Source organism: Coturnix japonica, chromosome 6 (genome assembly GCF_001577835.2).
Source record: "Coturnix japonica isolate 7356 chromosome 6, Coturnix japonica 2.1, whole genome shotgun sequence".
Lineage (NCBI taxonomy): Eukaryota > Metazoa > Chordata > Aves > Galliformes > Phasianidae > Coturnix > Coturnix japonica.
Window position 1 is genome coordinate 2,258,319 of NC_029521.1, and position 18,146 is coordinate 2,276,464.

Here is an 18,146-nt window from a genome sequence, read left to right on the forward strand (position 1 = left end):
TGCCCGCCCCTCTGCCGCCTGCTCGTGCTGTGGTGGCAGCGGCTCCAGGCATTGCCCGCCCCACGGAGCGGTCGGTCCCAACCGGGGCCATAAAGCTGCCGTTTGTCAGCCTGTCCGTGCAGTTAAACCTCTGTTCCATACCAGTACGTTACCTGCTTCGTGCGCCTCAGGTGGGCTCAGGTGCAGGTAAAGCATGATACACAAGCACAAAATACAACACTGCATACATAGATCAGAGGTATCCGTATTTCCAGCCCTGACCCAGACGGAGTCTGTTAAGGACACTCCAGCACCGCAGGACCGAGCCCTCCCTTCGGCAGCTTCTTTCTTGCCACAGTCCAACTGGAGCTTTAAGCTTTTCCTGGCCTTAGGCCTATCCCTATAACTACCCCTATCACCGCCCTTGAAAAGCCATTGCAGGACTTCCGTAGAGTATGGATTTCCCCAGGGATTTTCCATTTGTAGCCCTTGTTTTCCTTCAGCAGCTCCATACCAGCTGAAGCTCTGGCTTTCTAAATTGTTTTTCTCTCCATCCCTAACCACAAGCCCTACGCTGAACCAAAAGTCAGTGATACTGCATAGTCCAGAGCCTTAACACTGCTGGGAGAAAATTTCTTTTGGCAGCCCTATTTCTTTTTGCCAGCCCTTTCTCAGCTCCATCCCTGCTGCATTTCAGGCTTTTGCTTTCTTTCTGTGCTAATCCTAACCTTACCTTGAGCTGTAAGCCAGGCACTATTGAGAAACACAGTGTACTTCAGAGGAGAATTCTTCTGGCAGCCTTAAGTTTGCTTTGGCAGACCCGCTCCAGCCTCACTCCAGCTACTGCTCTGTAGTTTCTTCCAGCCTCAGCACTACATATGGGCATGGTTCTTCACGGCCAAGTAAAACAGACTGTGAGAGCCTTGAGCCAGGACCAAAGACAAATATAACAAGAGAAAAAAAAAGCTGTTGAAAACAGAATGAAGTACAGAAATAGAATGAGAGTTCCAGATGAACTTTGGAGGATTGCAAGATAAGCCTTTCTGTACCTCGGAGCTTCCTCAGTTAAACCACAAGAAAGGAAATACAGTGAACTGCTAGATCACAAAAGGAAAGTCATATAGGAGAGATTGGGTGTGGGAGAGAACGAAGCACAGGAACATGCTATAGAAGTGTGGAAATTCCATGTGTGAGGGCCCGACCTAGTGAGGCTGAAGGTCTGACTGTTACTTACTCTGAAGATTGTTGACTTTCCTTTGGAGTAAATGGAAATTCAGGACTTTGAAGTCTGTAGCCCCAGGGTCTCCTAAAACAGAATAAAGAAAAGCCAGTTTCAGTCCACAGATGTTGTTTATTTACAGGCTTGTAGTGTTTATTTCAGAGTTTGTAATACTCTATAATCGTTGGGTGCTAAATGATTCATTACAATAATTAATATTTGAACGTATAATTCAGTTAATAATAGTAAAATAGTAATAATTTATGCAGGAAATCAAATTTATCTCTCACTACAGCATGTAATCATGTAAAAAATTCTCCAGGGAATCTCAAATAAGATCCTCAATCCTGCTCTGTCCCAAATTGTTTCTTTAATAGACAGTTTTGCCAGAAGCAACAGAAATCCACAAAGGACCCACGCTGCAGCAAATGCAGCTGCTGAGACCATCTCATAGAAACTGACCTGCTAGCAGATACTTTTTTCCACTAGGCGGTCAACAAATTTAAATGCTCTAGCTAGCAAAATCAGTGATTGCATGTGAGTGGGAAAACAGTGGCCTCTTTTGGAGTCTCAAAGCATCTAAAAGGTTCTGAGTCGAAACCAGCAGGTTGTGTCCTCTCTGTTGGTGCCACTGCAACACACCTTTCTTTCAGACAGGAAAGCAACAGCTTCAGTCACTGTGCAGCCTTGTATTGCTGCAGAGCTTCGAAGCAACTAGCTAAGCTTTTGCACTAGTTCGAGTCCACACTGACAAAAACGTGGAATAACAGCATGATGGTAAAGCTCACTGATGAGCTGGCAGCCAAATACATGCATAAAAATTGCTTTTTAACACCGATATGCTGTTCTTCGTAGCATTGTGCTCAAATGCACTGTGTCCCCAACACCTGGAGCATAATCCAGTGTTTAGTTTAGCATCTTCATTAATAACCTGGATGATGGGACAGAGTGCACCCTCAGCAAGTTTGCAGATGACAAAAATCCATTGGTTGTGTTGCCACTGAGAGGCATCTCGACAGGCTGGAAAACTGGGTAAATGGGAACATCATGAAATTCAAGAGAGTAAAATGCAAATTCCTGTCCTTGGAGAGGAACAGACGCAACCACTGGCACCAGCGGGGGCAGAACACCTGGAGAGCAGCTTTGTAGAGAAAGCTCTGGGCTGAACATTAGCTGGTAATGTGCCATAGCTACAAAGAAAGCTAAATATAGGCTTCAATAGGTTGCTTGCAGGTCACATGAGGCTCATTGAGTCTATGAAATACCAACATTATGATTGCTGAAAGACCTGCTTTTTTGTTTGTTGGTCTGTTTTTTTTTTCAGAAATAATATGCATCAATAAGACATGTTTGGAAAATATGAAACCTTTTCCCCAGTGTGTATACATATACATCAAAAGTGACATTTCTAAAGAAACAGAAATACTAAAGAAAAAAAACAAAACAGAGAGGTAATGTTATTTGAAAACAGATGAACAGTTCCTCACTAATCAAAAGGATAAACAGGGAAAGTTGTACTGACATAAAATTCTCCTATGATTTTAATTTCTATAGTCTGTGTTTTCGCTACAGCAGGTTATGCATTTGCTGGATATCTATCTTCTAGTTACCCAGACTGGATCAAGTTTGATATTAGAAGGTTAAATTGTGCAGGAGCGGAAGTCTCCGCTTTGTAGGGACTTTGAAGATCCCTAAAGGCTGTGCGAGGTCAGTAGGGCAGGCTGCAGATGCTGCCTTCCAGGCAAGAGCCGCGTGAGGGATCGGCCCTTTTGCTGCTTCCTCAGTCTTGCCAGCCCCCAGGAGTGACTTGTCCAATCAAGGGCTGCTGCCAGGGCAGGAGGGATGGTGGTGAGCAGCTGCAGTGCTCTGGGGTAAAGCTGGTCTGACCGCCTGCGCTCCCAAAGAGTTACTGATGCTCCTCTCCTCAAGCCTTGTATGAGAAACCAAAGAATAAAGTCAGTTGTACTTAAAGGTAAATGACTTCTGAAGGGATTTTGTGTCTTGCCACTGAAACGAGCATCACATTATGAGGATCACCATAATGTGATCTTCCAGGAAATACCACGTAGAGTATTTTCAGCTGGGCACTGTGCTATGCCAGTCACCTTGAAACAAGAAAATAAAATTCTTAGGTTTAGTGCAGTCCTGAGAAGCCAGGTGTGCTGCAACAAGCCTGTTCCTCTGCTAAAAACTATGGTCACTGTGAATTTTCAAACCTAAGCTTCTGACACAACAGCTATGGCATCCTTCTACACAAAATGACATCTCTATCAGTTGTTTGCATGACCGTGTTTCTTGACAGAAAGTAAATACATCGGTGGTTAGCACCATTTCTCCGTAGGGTAAACCTCACCGTTGAAGACTGTCAAATTAGAAGAAAACTATTTTGACTTTCTGGCAGCACTGACTCAGCATTCCAGGTCTCTCTCCTTGCAGTCTACAGGGGACTTCTGGACTGAATCCCTTCTTGCTACTTATGTGACAAACTTGTTTTTATTAGGCATCTAATGCAAGCATTTAACGTTAGATATCACAGTATGGTGCAGTGCAAAGGGAATTTGAAGAGCCAGTTAGATATGTGTAAGAAGCCATGCTTTTTACATTACTGTCTCAAAGTTTGCTGAAATGGACAAGTTCAGGCAAGTCCTGGCCAAGGTTCCAGGACTGCCTTTGTCTGAGACACACAGGAGATGGACAAGTCCGGGAGCTACGAAAGGGAGATAAGATACTGATCAATGGCCCTTAAGTGGTCTTTCCTGTTGGCCCATCTCAAGGAAGATTGACATCTCTGAGGAAGTCACAAGACTCTGACCCGAGCCGTCCCGAAATCTCTGGAAGGCTGGAAAGAAGGATAAAAAGGGCACGGACAAACCACGGTTGTGTGGGCATCTAGGTATCTGACCTCAGATCCCTCCACCGTTGTCCAACTGCTGCCTATTCTCTCTTCTGGGATTGCTGCTCGAGACTCTGCTCCGAGGGACCTCGCTGCCCAAGACTCTGCTTCTAGAGACCACGGTACTCTGACCATCTTTTCTGCGATTCACCGATCTGCTGCTTGCAGCCTGCTACTCCGTTGCTGCACTCCCCTACGCTTATTTTGCCCCGGACCAACGTTAACAACGTGCTACGGGACGCTGCTGCATTCAGGAGGTGACTTTTCCCCGCTTTAACGTAATTCTTGCTCTTTTCTACCTTTTTCTATCGCCTACTTTCCCTTCCCCATCACCCTAATTTTGGCATTCGTCACTCTCTCTTCCCCATCCCCTCAATTGTCTATTATTTCCAATAAACTGGTCGGATCAACATTTGAATGCTCTTCTTCTTAATCTCACGCCGGGCATAACATTATTAAAAGAACCTTTGCCTCACTCCTAAATTGGAGCGAGACAATATGAAATCATGTATTTTTCATTAATCATATATTTGACATCTGATAAGGAAAATGAGGGCAACAGCATTCATTTCTGTTTCTGAATTTAAGGACTGTTAAAATAAGCGAAGGTTTATGAACTTGAATGTCAAATCCCAAGTTCAGCTAATTGCTTAAGCTCACGAGTAACCACAGTACTAGTTAAAACAGCACTCTAATGTTTTCAGCTTAAAGCACACTTTTAGAAGGTTGCTGTTGCTCACGAGCAGTGCTTTGGTTACTCAGGTGCTCAGGGAGAGATGAAGATGAGTACCTGAGTGAGCAAGGACCCGACGCCAGATGAACAAGGACGTGTTCTAAATGAAAAGAGACCCTGAACATTTTGTTCACTGAAGATTCTGTTTGAATAAATTATACATAAAGGACATTTCTTTTTCTTGGTGCGTGTTTTGGAGTCCATAGCACAAATTATTTATTAACATCAACTGATAGGAGAAGCTAGAACAGTTAAAAAAGTATTCAGTGGAGAGCTGAAATCTACACTGATGGCACGAGGCCACTTGACCTCCAAGCAGCTGCTATTCATTTTCCTTAAACAGAACAAATAATCATTTTCTTAAACTCTTCTGAGCTCTGCGCTGCAGCAAAAAGTGACTTGGGGCTTTTGCTAAAACCACTGCTTGTGCTTTCCAGTCTCTTTTAACATGCAGGACACTCACTGTTCTTTGGCAACTTGTTGGAAAAAGAACAACCCACTTCTGAAATTCAGAGAGCTATGATCTTAAGTGATCAGTTTCCACCTGGATGGAGTGAAATTTTCTTCTTGGGAACTTTATCGGTACATTAAAAGATGCAAATTAATTCATAATTCTTTCAGCTCATTCTCTTGGGAGCAATTATACAAGGAAGTTATTAACGTACAAGAAAACAATGGTTAAAAATCTCAAAGGGCAACATGGGTGTGGAATATATGAAAACATTTAGACCTAACTAATAGCAGAACTTGGTTGTAATAATAACAGTTGATAAAGCCATTTGCATTTGTCTCTATTTGCAATCTATTATTAGCCACATAACACACACGAGGAATCAGATACCAGCAAAGGTCCCAATGTCACTGAAGTGCTAACGATATGCAGTGTGAGGAGCCGAATGCATGCTTCCGGGGCTTCTGGGATCACAGCCAAATGTAAGGCTCTGATCGATTCATGCTTTCTGGGTCTCTGATGTATACCAACCATTCCGCCATGACTGCATTCAAAACTATCACCTCAACAAAAGCCTCTGCACTCTGATAAATAAACCAAATATTTTCATCTGGATAATGAGCGCCTCTTGGGATGAAGTTAATATTTGATGAAAACACAGCATGCAGATTTGCTTTTTAGGCCTTATTTTTTCCTCCTTTTAGTTAAGGAGTTAGCTTTAGCTCAGCTAGTTCCCTTTCTTTTCAGAATTTATCCTACCTGCTTTTAATGTTACATATCTGCTGAAAATCTCAATTTTTACAATCGGAGTCCTGGCACAGGATCTCACTGGGGAACCAGTAACTGCTCTCATTTCTGCTGCTAGCGTTCCCTGACATCCGGACAGCAGTGTGTGAAGGGAAGCGTGTGTTCTCACAACACCATAAAACAAGCATCACTACAGAGGAAATTTTGTCCCTAACATGAACATTAAGTTGCCTTAAAGAAGTGAATCTTACAAACATTAAGCATAATATACATCAGTCAAGCTGCTGTTGTCAATCTGGGGTAGGTGGCAGCTGAAGGGGAGAGACTCTGACTAGGTTAAGGCTGCCGAGAGAAACCGTGAATGACTCCCTGGCTATTGCCATGGTTCCATGTATTTAAAAAAGTATATGGACTTACTGAGAAAAAAGGAGGGCACCTTTCATGCATAATTACGTTACTTAACATTCTTGTGTCTAGGCTCTTTTAGCTAGCTTGTTCTCTGCTGTTTCCTCCTGGAGACCTACAGCCCCACAAACTGGCAGAGAAAGAGATGCCAAGGTCTTGAAAGACAGTTTCTGAGAGAGAACACTGACAAAAGGCTATTACAGTTAAATCGTCAAATGCACCTTTAAATAAATGAAAATGCAAGCACAAGGTCTATCTGTCTGTCAATCTTTTTCCCCTTTCAAAAGCAAACAAACAAAACCAAAACAACTTGAAAGAAGGACAGACTATCTGGGGAGAACTGTGACATGCCGTGGGCATCAAAAGGTGAGGCCAGAACAGGCTTACCGTAACCAGAATTTTACACTGAAGTGCACCATCTGAAAGGATCAGTGCAAAGCCTTAGGGAGAACTCAAGTTAAATAGAATCGCTGTTCTGAAGAAATGATATAGTCATAGTGGCTATTCTAGTTAATTGTAGTCATTTCTGTACATACAGATGGCAGACAAAGAAAAGAAGTGCTATGTAAGGACAGTCCTTCACAAGGAGTTTCCTCCATACAGACAAGCAGAGAGGCTTGGGTTAATGGAAGAACTTGGCATGCTGCAAGTAAGAGGTGAGAGCTCCTCTAGAAATCAGGCTTGCTCTGGGTTTGGTCGCTGTATTTCTGGGACACGACCCTTAGCACTGCGGTCTTTCAGAGAGAAGCTTCTGATTACTGTCAAAGCAGAATCTGTGGTAAAGGTGCATGAAATGCAGAGGCTGAAGCAAATCACTTTGAAAATGCAGAGCTGCCTCATTGACCCAGTGAATTCACTTAGGCTGCTGACATTTTCCCATCTCTGTGACCAAAGATTGCTCATCTAATGGAAGTGACATACCTCAGCTGGTGAGGCTTTCTTCCCAGTACCCAGGAAGCAAATGAACTGGAATGTTGAGTCTCAGCTTGAAAAATAATCTTTGAAATGGATATTGTTTCACCTGCAATCATAAATGAGAATAAGCAGTGAGCAAGTGCCATGAAAACACACAAGTTTAGTTTTAAAGATAACTATAGGAAGTCTCACTTATGGCTAAATGATGGAGAACAGTTATAATCTGTTATCCTTAATTTACTGCTATGTAAGTAAAAATGTGCTAAGAGCAGCAGACCTGTTAAATGAAAGCTCTCTTAATGATTACTCAGAAGCTGGGATTAACATCCAGTTAGAGATTAAGCAATAAATAGATTTTTCTTCAGAATTCTTCATAATGGGTAAACATGATATGACAGAAGCCCTTTACGCTTCTGCTGGTTATGAAAAGAAACCAAATATCAGACAGGTGACTAAGAGGGATTTCTTTTAACTGTTAATCTGTGTTGGGTATCCGAGTGCTTATTCCTGCTGATACAACTACTGTGAGGAGGCTGCTGATTGTGCACCCCATCACAGCAAGATGAGCTGAAGTCAGTACTGAATGGGCTGGAAAAGACTGAATAAAATACTGGTCTGGATACTACTTACCTTAATATGTTTGTTGTTTCTGTTCTCATCGCCATGGTATCTGAAAATGTGATGCATCAAATCAACAGTCACGGCAGAAACACCAAACCTCAGATAAATGTTGGTGATTTCCTTGTTACAGTGAGGATTTTAGCTGTGTTAGGGTTATTTGTCAGGTATGGAGTAGCCTTGGTGATCCTGGGGAAGTGCCGAGAATGATGGGGAGACGTATATAAACTTTGGAACTGTAACAGCCTTTCTGATGAAAGGGTATTCTCCAGGAGTTGGGCTTGGGTGTATTTTGTCAGGAGGCTGGGTTATCTGTCCTATCTCTTTTGAATGGCCAGCAAAAGAAAACACTTCTGGACATCGTTTTCCTGTCTCATCCTGGGCTTTTCACTCTTCTTCAAAGTTATCTCAGACCTAAACACATAAAAAAAAAAAAGGGGGGGGGGGGGGGGGGGGGGGGGGGGGGGGGGGGGGAGGAGGGGGGAAGGGGAAGGCTAATGCCTGTAATTTAACAATCACAAACTTCACAATATTCCCATGGCATAATTGTGTATGTTGGGGAAAAAATAATAATTCCAAGATGAATCACAAAATTAATTGCTGAAGTTACATTTAGAAGCCACCCAATTATTTCTAAGCATGAAAAAGACTGCACCCTCATTTTTCTTCTTTTCTATCATGCACACATTTCAATAACAACCTTTTTAAAATCAGTGCTTTAATGACATTATGATTTTCTTTAATCTTAAATGTGAAAAGTCCTCTACAGCAATACAATTTGGGATCTTATTTTCTTTTTTCTTTTTTTTTTTTTTTTTTTTTTTATCACCTTTTAAAGCAGGAGCTTTATAAAGTGTAGCATTAGCGGTTCAGGGCCATGTTGCAGCCCCTTTGCATGGCAGTGTGAGTGGAAGCCATAATTCAGAGCTCAGTCACCTCGAGATGTATTCGGTAGAACTTGAGCACGACAGCACTGCACAAAATCAAGAGCAAGGATCACTGGGGATTTGAGGGCCTTCATGTGCTAATGTGGGATGGAAAAGGCTAGAGATGTGATCTTACAGCATCCTCCTTAAGCTTGTACAGATAGCCCCACACTGGAGGTCTAGGATGGGTACCCACTGACAAACCAGCTAAGTCATCCTGAAACAGAGCTACAAACAGATGCTTGCATTTTGTCTTTGGCAGTCAGCAGCTCCTCCCCCTCCCCCCCCCAACAATGCAATGACAATATGCAAAAGGGATCTGGACTCATCTGACACATGCTCGTCTCTGTGCTCCAGCATCAGATGATTATTTTTCTTTCTATACACACACTCTAATTGCACGATATTGGCAAAGGAGAGTTGCAAATGTAGATGTATTCACTCGTTTAACAGTGCTTGCATAATTGGTTACATATGGGATCTTAACGAAGACTACATGCAGTATGCTGTTTGTCTAATAAGAAATTGCAAGTGCATCTTTTTGTGGTTCACAGTGCGATCACTAAGAAAGCTCCTGCATGACTGAGAGAAAGCCTATCCTTTTATATTCATTTAAAAAAAAAAAAAAAAAAGGATTTGAAAAGCCTATATTTCTTTTCATGGAGGTACCGTAGTTAAGAACCTAACATTAACGAGAGTTACTAAAAGTTCAGGAATCGTTGTCTTGCAGAGAGTGAATCATCTCACCCATGATAAATTATACATATTGCACTGTCTATACAGAAAGATGAGAGTCAGTGACTCTCTTAATGGTGTCCGCTTATTCAGGTCCCATGCAAACCTACATATGCAAAGAACACAACCTGCTTTTAATTGAAGACTTTTTTTCCTCAGACATTGTAGGTACGTGCTGGCTGTATTTGTTACAATCTAAAATTATTTGGACTCACTGTAGACTTTTGCACTTAAAGTAAGGCCCAGGAAAGTCAGAAACCCTCTCCTTTCCTGAGGCAGCGCTTAATATCCCAACCTGTGAGATGCTGCTTGCACCCTTAGAAACAAATATATGTATTTTCAGCTATCATCATTAAGTCTTCACATTCCTCATAGGAAAAGCAAGCTCACCAACTTTACTTTGCTAACAACACAGAATTCTCAGTCATTGTGGCATCATTTTTCAGAGCTGCACTAAACTAAACCCCTGTAATTCAGCTCCACAGAAGTTTTCAAAACTGCATTTTAGATTAAAAACAAAAAACACCAAAACAATAAACAAAAAAACACCCAGGAGGAACATTTAACACTTAAAAAGATTTTGGGTTTTGGGTCCTGTCCTTTGAAGGGGTCTATGTTCATTGGGCTTATGATGGAAAGTCAGTCTCAGCCTTCACTGTGGAGCAAATACATACAAGTTATGCATAGCAATGCTGCTGCATAATCTGTTCCTCTGAAATGTTCTGTCTTACTGCAGATACCCATGAGAGCATATTGGTGGATGCACTGGCTCTGACGGGCAAACTACTTGTAAGAGCAGTAGAAGCTGCTGCCCATGAAGACTTGACAGAACTAGATATTTATGCAAGTGCTTAGTAATACTTATAAAAGGGACATTATTAAGCCTCTACTCTGCAATTGGGATATTACAAATCGTTTAGTATGTCCTCAGGAAAGCTGTGTTATCCAGCTAAGAAATGAATACAAAAGACTGAGATGACTGAGATGCACAGTGACCACATTTCTGAACATGAACTGGATGGCAATGTGCAACTTTTAATAAGGAACCCAATGAAATTACAGGTTGCTGAAACTCAAGGACAACCAGGCATTCCATCTTTGGCAGCCATGCTTTTCTCTGCCAACCGCAGTAAAAATGGGGATTTAGTGACACTTCTTTTTAGCATGAACAGAAATAGTTGGTTGTAAAAACAAATCCAATGAAATATTCAGCAATAAAATAGTAAAGTCACTAAATAATGCATTCATTTGGCTCTAGAGGCTGACCTTTGTTAAATTCTTTGGAGGTGAAGTGCAAACTATTATTTTGGCTATGGTGTATTCCTGGGGAAACACTGCTATGAGAACTCTATATTTCACAATGAAAGTAGCTCATTTATTAGCTTAAATTATGCATATTTTTCAGTAGGTGGCCTTCTTCCTTCTCAGGAGGTACTGAATCAATAGCCTGGTATAGTGCTAATGGGCACTTTGCCGCTTGAGGTGCCATCCTTCAGAAGACAGACTGAAAGCAAGGCCTCTTTTCTTTCTGACTTTAATGGCTCTTAAAGCATTTCCCCCCCCCCCCCCCCCCCCCCCCCTTTTTTTTTCCTCCATTATTAAAGGTGTTAGTGTCTTGGCCACAGTTCAATTTGGGTAATTACATTCTGTCTCCCTAAATTTTGCTTTGTGCGGTTTTAATTTAATATGGTGTTCTTCTTCTCTTTCTTCCTGCCCTAAGTTGTTTTGTGTCACTGCTGAGCGCTATTAAATAACCGCCATATTTCCCCCAAGACAGCTGCATTTAAGAGGTGGGTGAGGTGAAGCCTGCAAACGCAATTTGTGATTCATTCCCAGAGAGAGAAACACAAGATCACTTGCAGTTGTTATTTGCTTATATTTAACTGGACAAACTCCAGCTTTTCCGCTCCCCTCTAGTAGTTTGTTTTATTTGGAATTTAATTACCCAGGTGAAAACAGGCAGCTGAAGGGAGCACTGTCTCTCCTCCAGAGAACACAAGGCTCATGCTTGAGAGACCTTTCTGGGTAGACTAGTGGCTTTTATTCTTTGTCTGAGAACCTAAGTTGCCACAAGCAACCTTCCTCCATAACTACGTGTTATGGAGTTAATTAGCTGCGCTGGAGATCAGTTTGTCTTTAGCTGCCTTCCCTCTGTCTCATCCCTCATTCAAGATCAGTCTGTCCTACCAGGAGAACTGCACAAACCTCAGCAAAGCTTGCCTTGTTACACCCAGAGCTACCCTTCATCTGACAAGTTCTTATGAGCAGTGCAGGAGACCAATAAGGGAGACAGTGTCCGGTGGCGCAGTGGTAGGAATGCTGCTTGCAACACCGGAGGCCTGGGTTCAAATCCCCCCTGTGGCGCAAGTGGTAGAAGTGCCGCTCTGCTACACAGAGGCTCGAGTCCCAGGGGTTGGACTAGATGATCTCTAAGGTCCCTTCCAACTCGCACGAGACTGTGAGACTGTGAGAGTTTCTAGCTTTAGCTTATAAAGCGACCTTCCTGATGGACCTTGTTGTACCTAAACTTGACACCTTGCACTTTAGCTTTCTTACTGAGTAGACACAGAAGCAGCGCTAAGAGAAATAACTGCTTGTACAGTCTAGCATGCAGATGGGGCTGGTGTGGAGTTCTCAAACCCAACAGAGCCTCTGCCATGAAGACAAGAACTGCAGCTTCCCAGTCACTGACAAGGAGACCTTCCCCACAGCCCGGGAGCTGCGGCCCACTGCCAGCATGACCCCAGAGCAGCAGGGGCCAGACAGCATTGAAGGCAGCTTCCTCCAGGAGTTTTTATTTTTAACAACTCTGTCAGCTGAATGATCTGCACTGAAGTCTGGCAGTTGCTTAAGAAAGGCTCTGGCTCTAAACCATCTGGAACTATGAGAACTTGTCTGATTTGGGCATTCTGTGGAAGGGGAAAAGTCCTGAAGCATTCTGAAAGGCTGCAGGGTAGCTTCAGTAGCAAGGAGACAAAGTAGAGCTCTGGGGCAAATGCTCCAGGTACTACTTGTGCAAGTTTCTCAGGCAATCCCTACTTTCTAGAAAATGCAGTATCTGTAACAAAAGCCATACAGGAGACTTCTAAACCCTACTACTCTAGAAAACTAGAGCAGACAAGGGCTTCAGTCTAACATGATTCTTTTTTGTTGGCATGAAACCCTTGTATGAACACTGCTGCTTAGGACTGAAATAACTCAGTTCAGCTTCACTGCCAGGGGTTTTCCTACACGCGCATGCTTTTAATGGCTATAAAAGGCAGAGAACACATATCCTTCTGAAGATGCAAATCAAGGTAGCCCGCTTTTCATCACCTTAGTTGAAAAAGTAAGCTAAAAGTTAATTTTATGAACTTATAATACGGCACTTCAGATGCAAACTGTGTAACAAGAACCATTCAAAAGAGGCCAGCAGCTAGACCTTCCCCCAGAAATCATGTGTTTGGAGTCTTAACATGAAAGTAATGTCAAAGGAGCAAAAACTCTACTGCTGCTAATCAGAGAGCCCACTGATTTTCCAATTTACTGTATTTGAATTATCTAAAGTATGTATTATCTCTCTTTGCTTTAAAACATTGCCAGAACTTCAGAGTTGGAAGCTTTTCACATGGATGAGATTGTTGTTCTTGATTCTTCAATCATTATTTTTGTTAAAATGAAACACGTTTTTAATGTTTAATTTAAATCCATTACTTCCGCCTGCTACTGAAAGACATTTTGCATGTGACAATAACATTTTGTACCCCAAATCAGCACCATCTGCTTATTTATAGTGAGATCCAATAATAAAGAGTTTTTACTAAGCCCGCAATGGGACCTGGATAATAACAGCATTAGTCACATGACTGCGTTATGAACTGAGTTTTCAATTTTCAGACACTAATAAGAGTGTTCCTTTATCAGTCACTGTAACTATTTTACAGTGTTCTGCAACAAGAATGTCTAAAGAACCTTCACTTCCCGAGATCCATTCCTTTTACCACCCACAGCTGCTGTTTCACCAGTTAAGGGCACATCTGGTCCTGGCATGCCATTATGTGCCAGGATTAAATGCCTCAGCATCTGAGGTGAAAGGTGAGCTGCTAAGAGAACTGCTTTCAAAATTAGCTGAGTTATCCTTAGTGTTACCCTCAAGAAAAACAAAACAAAACAAAAATACCCCTCCCCCAACAACAACAAACAACAACAGCAACAACCACAGAACCAAAAACCACAACTACAACATCAAGTGTAAGGTAGAATGATACAAAGATGGTAACAGATATTCAAAAGTTTATTTATAGGGAAGAAATCACTGATATGGATGCCTTTGCTGGGAAATGCTGAGGCAATCTCCACCAGGGAGCAGTTTTCAAGAGATGCTGCCTTAGTGGTGGTCAACCCTTAAATGAGGTCTATAGGAGGTGGAGTCAAGCTCCACCCCTTCTGGGAGCTCAGCTGAATTACTCTCACCTGTGTTCCCACACCTGACCCAACACTTGCCTCAGCTAATTAATCAGAGGTTCAGGCTGTAATTACCAATTTCCCATACACCAGGGTTTTAGTGGAGCACCAAAATCAAACAGTTTCAGGAAGAAAGAATTCAGACACTGCTGTCAGAAAGCAGAGATTAAATAATTGAAGGAACCTATCTTGCATAACTGTCAGCAGCAAGCAAAGACTGAAACAGGTTTCAAACTTGCATGAAGTTTCTCATAAACTATGATACTGAGGGACTTTGATAGTAATAATAAAAAAAATCCTTCTGTGTTCAAACATGAGTATGTGGGAAAGAGCAAAGTTAGGCTGAGATCCTACTTCAGACGGATCTCTTTTCCTTCTAATGAGAACATGTTCCAAGCGCAGTGCAGTACAAGGGCAGACTTCTGCTGCTCTCGGAGTTTGCTCTTGACCCTTAAAGAACAGTGTGTGGTGAGTAGGAAGTTGTGTTTTTTTTACTTCAGCGTGTGCTGAAGTTGAAACTATTCCACCGCACTTTTACAGACGGAGCTCTTTGTGCTACAATGACATCTCATTTTTCTAACTTAGATCCAAAAGCGAGTTTATTGGCTTTCACTGTGACGTGATTTTCACAAGCACTCCAAGTTCACAACGCTCAACTGACGTGTATCACATGAGAACTATGAATAAAGTTCCTGACACTTACTCTTACAGTCACCCATACACAGTTATACCAGTCAGTAAATAAAGCAAAACTAAGCCTTTACAATATACAGTACTAACTTCTTTTAATGCAATTACAGAGATAGTTGGACCATAGAATCATTCCAGTTTGTAGGGTTATGAGGTTTTACACTGCTTACCCTACTGGGCAGTTTGGTCCAGTATTGAGACATCATGAGATGTCTAGAGCAGCATGAATGTGAACTGAGAAACATTCAACAGCATTTTCAAAGCTAGCACTGATTGATAAAAGGGACTTTATTACTTCTCTGCTCATATCAATTTGAATTTGTCTATTGAAAATACAAGTTGACAACATGAGCATACCTATTATTTGGTTAGGCTTCCTTTTCAGTCAAGGACAGTAATAGGCTTTTCTAGATTTATTTCCCCTTAAGATAGAAGTTAAACAAGCGTAGATGAGTTATGCTGTAGAAATAACTACTTTTGTCCATTGTCTGTGTGAGAGTACTGACCACAAGCCATGATATAGATGCTGATAATTTTGTGAGATGCACCACTCAGTCTCTGAGTTCTTCAGCTCCTTGAAACTGATGATGCTGGTCTTGCTAAATACAGCTGCTCTATAGATTTACAGAGTCATAGAATCTTTTTGACCAGGAAAAGACCCTTAAAGGTCATCTAATCCAACTCTCCTGCAATGAACAGGGAGACCTACAGCTAGATCAGGTTGCTCAGAGGCCCAGTCCAGCCTGACTTGAAGCTCTCCAAGGATGAGGCCTCCATCGCCTCTCTAGGCTACCTGTTCCAGTTACCTCATGACCCTTATTTGAAAAACAGCAAAACCAACAAACAAAACAAAACAAAAACAAACCACCAAACAAACAAAAAAGCCCTTCTTCTCTATATCCAGTCTAAATCTACCTTCTCTTAGTTTGAAACAAATTTCCTCTTGTCCTTTCACAACAGACCCTGCTAAAGAGTCCATATCCCCTCCCTCCTTGTAGCCTGCCTTCCTTAAGATACCAAAAGGCTTCTCCCAGGGCTCCCTGGTGCCTTCTCTTCTTCAGGCTGAAGAGCCCCAGCACTCTCAGCCTGTCCTCATAATGGAAGTGTTCCATCCCTCAGATCATTTTGGTGGCTCTCACCTGGACATGCACCGCATCCCTCCTGCACTGAGGACTCCACATCTGGATGCAGTACTCCAGATGAGGCCTCCCCAATGCAGGATCACCTCCCTCAAGGTGCTGACTGTGCTTGTTTTGATGCAGCTCAGGATATGCTTGGCTTTCTGGGCTGCGAGGGCACATTGCTGGTAAGCTCTCACAACCAGTTCATTGTCCTTCAAACAGAACACTCATCAAAACCATATCTTTCCACTTTCCAGACAGAGGACATCAGTGGCTCTTCCACTGATGCAATTGCACCATCATAAAAAGCAACAATATTGGGCACGCAGGACACGCCCTTGGTGAAACCAGGCTGGCTATCCCATACCACCTCCCCCACTTCCGTATGTTTTATCATAGCTTCTAGGAGAATCTGCTCCACGGTCTTCCCCAGCACAGAGTTGAGTCTAAGAAGTTGGCAGTTGCCCAGTTATCTTTCCCACCCTTGTTAAAAATAGGTGCCAAATTGCATTTTTTCTGTTCATTAGGAATACTGTTTGACAGTAGCACAGTGACTTCATCAGCCAATTCCTTCAGGACTCTGGATGCCTTAGATGAAACTGCTCTAGTACGTAGGCAAATAGTTGGTGTCTGAGTATGAAGGAGAAAGAAACCAGGCAAATCTGTATAAAATACTATATGGAGAGAAAATTCTAGTAGTGTTTCAGGAAGAGAACAGACTCTTCTGTTAGCTTGCAGGAGTGATGATGTACAGACAGAACACACCTGTAGACCATTTCGAGTGAAAACTTGATTCAACCGAAGTCAAATGCAAAGCTCAAAACTTCAGCCTTTGTCTGAACAACTAACATTTACTAATGCAACTGCCAAAAGACAGAGAACAGACTTGAATCTGATTGGACTCTGGGATACTCTTAAAGGAACATCAAGAGGCTTAAGGTCATCTTGGTGAGCTTACTGAGAACATTGTTCATCGCGCATGGTGTTCAAATGGGGTTGCAAACTGAGTCAAGTGGGACTGAGTTATCCCAGAACAGGATGGATGAGCTTGAGTGCTCCAGCAAGAAAAGAGCTGCTTTCTCTTCTATCTCTGTAATGCTTGGAGACAAGTCAAGCCTTAATTTTTGCACTACCTCCCAAGAAATGAGTAAATGCTATTTTATCTTGACTAGCTTGTCCAAGCTTAAGCTCTTCACGGTGTTTCTCCTCTGGCCACAAATCCGACACTGCTTACCAGCATTGGGTCAATTTTGACTGAATCTAATAATAGCTAGAGGTGGTGGACAGCATAAAAGGAAAACCAGGTCGTGTACCTTTAGCTAGCCTGCTAATTCTGAGCTCTGCAGCCATCAGCAGGAAGGACTTTCAAGTGGTGTGTGCAAATACAACTCTCAAAGATATCTGATCCGTGTGGCAACTATAACTATAGCTTGACACAAAAAGGTCTCATGACCTTTGACTTCGTGTGATACCTGCTAGCCAGCTGTGCTTAAGAAGAATGTACATTAAGAGCTTACAATATGTTGATTCTCTTCTCATGCTATCCAGGGTTTGTATCCTTTTTTTCCCCCCAAACACTAGAAAATGAATTGACTACAACCACAGCATTCATGTAAAACCAGCCTATCTGATATGACTGATACAGATAACAACACCTTTCATCAAAAGATCCCAGTGGTACTATGCATCTTATTCACAACAGTTCCCAGCCCTGTAACAAATCCTCGCTTAAATTTATACACAAACAGCTCCACTGAAAGCTAATCAGATGTGTGGGTCCTTTCAGAATCAAGGACTACTACAGCACCAGAATTATGTTTGTCCCTGCTGGTAACAGAGCTCTCTGCAGAACAAAGCATGACAAGAATCATGGTTAACTGTTTGAACTCCTCAGGACCATCATCCTGCGCTGGCTGATGATACTCCAAGATGCTTAACAGACAGAAGGCAAGCAGGATTTTATGCATATTGGGGGCTGAATGCTGCTGAAAAGGTCTGAACTTTTCAATGAGCTTCCTCGACTGGCTAATTAACTCTTTAGCAAACTAAGATGACTGACAAAATAACAATACAGACAAATGAGGCATTAGAGTGGAAGAAAGAGCTCTTGATGCTCAGACTGACACCATTTTTAAACACAATCCCCAGTGACCTTGGAGACAGAAAACCACACAAAATGCTATCATGAAATTGTATGGGCGTGCTTTCCCCTAATCTAGCTGGACCTCAGCGTCTGGACTAACTCAGGTGAAGTCATCAGCAACATGAAAC